Raw genomic sequence first — 2,199 nt, forward strand, 5'->3', positions numbered from 1 at the left:
CTGGAGGAGAGCATGGCAACCCATTCCAGTATTCTTGTCTGGAGAGTCTCATGGACAGAGGAGCCTGGTGGGGTTTGGTCCATAGGGTCACAAAGAGTCAGACCCAACTGAAATGACTTAGCACATATGCATACATGTAATGGTATCATATTGTAATTTTAATTTGCATTTTCATAAATGGCTAATGTTATGGAACATTTTTTTTTTATGTGCTCATATGTCTTTTGGCCATCTGTATATTTTCTCTGGTGAAGTGCCTATTCAAGTATTTTGCCCATTTAAAAAATTGTGGTTCTTTTCTTATTGTTTAATTTTGAAGGTTCTTTATATAGCCCATAGACAATTAATTTTTTGATATATGATTTGCTAACATTTTCCTCCAATCTGTAGCTTGTCTCTTAATTCTCCTAACAGAATCATTTTCAGAGTAAAGTTTTAAATTTTGACCAAAAATAATTTATGGATTTTAAAAAGTTTTATGAATTGTGCTTTTGGTTTCACACCTAAAAATTCATTGACTAACCCAAGGTGTCCGTGAGAAGACAAATGGACCAAATCTCTCAGCTTGAATGACAGATAAAGACAGGTCAACAAAGTCAAGAGCCCATCTTAGCCAGATGAGCAGGAAATAAGGATCTTTAAATGGACTCTCAGGGATGATTATTCTGGCAATGATATACTCCATGGGTTAGAAGAAGGGGCATGTGTAGAACGGTAAAGAGCAACTGAGAGACTATTAAATCCAGGCTTGCAGGGTCTGGAGCTTAAACTAGCATTGTGACAATAGGTTATGGAAACATAAAGGAATAGATGGAGAGGGCAAGCATTTTTAAGTGAAAAATGAACCCAATATGAAGATTTATCAGTATGAGAAATAAGCATGAACTAATCAAGTATGAGGCCAAGATTTTTAACTTGGGTGAGAAGTTAAGACAGTCTGTGGTTTCAGAAAAGAAAGGTCATGAGTTTAAATTAGGATGTCTTGAACAGGGCTTGTGGGTCATTCATTTTTGTGTCCCAGCCCCTAGTACAGCACCTGATACTCAACACTTGTTCTTCAGATAAATGTCGCTGAGAATTTGAGACGGTGGAAAGTATCCCATAGGATTATGTTCTCGTCATTCAAAGGTACAGAAGTATAGGATGGTCTTGGGGTCTAGAGACATAGCAATCATGCATAATATGTCAGTTTGGGTATTGTGATATACACAGTGACATGAATTACATGTTCATTACATTGCTCCTCTTGAGAAGTACACGTTCAGTGCAAATGGCAGTGAATGGGGCACAAAATGTAGCCTTTTCATCAACGCATGTGTCCCTGTCATACCTCTCCCTAGATTTGTGTCTCTGGTTTTCATAAACAAACCTGTAACTTACTCAGGAAGAAGTGATCAGTAGAGTTCAACTTGTGAAAAATTAAAAAAAAATTAAATACCAGCTTTCTTTCTCTACTTTTGAAACAACAATAGAACCCTCATGAGAAGACAAAGGTGAAGGTATATAACGGTGGCCCTCAGCAGAGAGGTCAGATTTTTTGAGCTGATGTTGTGACAGCTGATGACTTTCTTAAGGGAGTGGGTATAAGGAGAAAAGAGTCAGCAGCCAAGGAAAGGTTGGGAGGTTGAGGAGAGCCTGGACAGGGGGGATCCTGAACACTGGTAAAGATGGAGCAGGTCACACCAGTGGTCACTGCAGCGAGCAGAATGACTTGTCACAGAGATTTCAAAACTTATTGCAGCGACTGCTTCCAGTTTTGGTGGGGTGGTGGGGAATGGAATACCACCTTGGAGGGAGTGAATCATGAGGACGTGGAAACATGTGCATTTGTGGAGGGGTTTGGTAGTGAATGGAAGGTGAAGACCGGGATGGTATCCACAGCAGCATCTGCTTAAGTCTATGACTTTTTTTGAAGCTGAGGAAGACCTGTGTGTGTGTGTGTGTGTGTGTGTGTGTGTGTGAGAGAGAGAGAGAGAGAGAGAGAGAGCCAGTAAAGTGGGAGAGACTGACAATCTTGGAAGAAGAGTGGGAGAAATTAAATCAAGGTCCCCTAGGACTTTGCAGGAAGGAGATTGCAACATTCTATTTTCTACCTCAATTTTCACCTCTGTCTTTGTAACCAAACTGTAAAACTGTTAGAGCATTTACATTCTTCTGAAGGACTACTGAAATACTGTAGGATATAACTGACTTAATAAA

The sequence above is a fragment of the Bos mutus genome, chromosome 9, assembly GCF_027580195.1.
Source record: "Bos mutus isolate GX-2022 chromosome 9, NWIPB_WYAK_1.1, whole genome shotgun sequence".
Lineage (NCBI taxonomy): Eukaryota > Metazoa > Chordata > Mammalia > Artiodactyla > Bovidae > Bos > Bos mutus.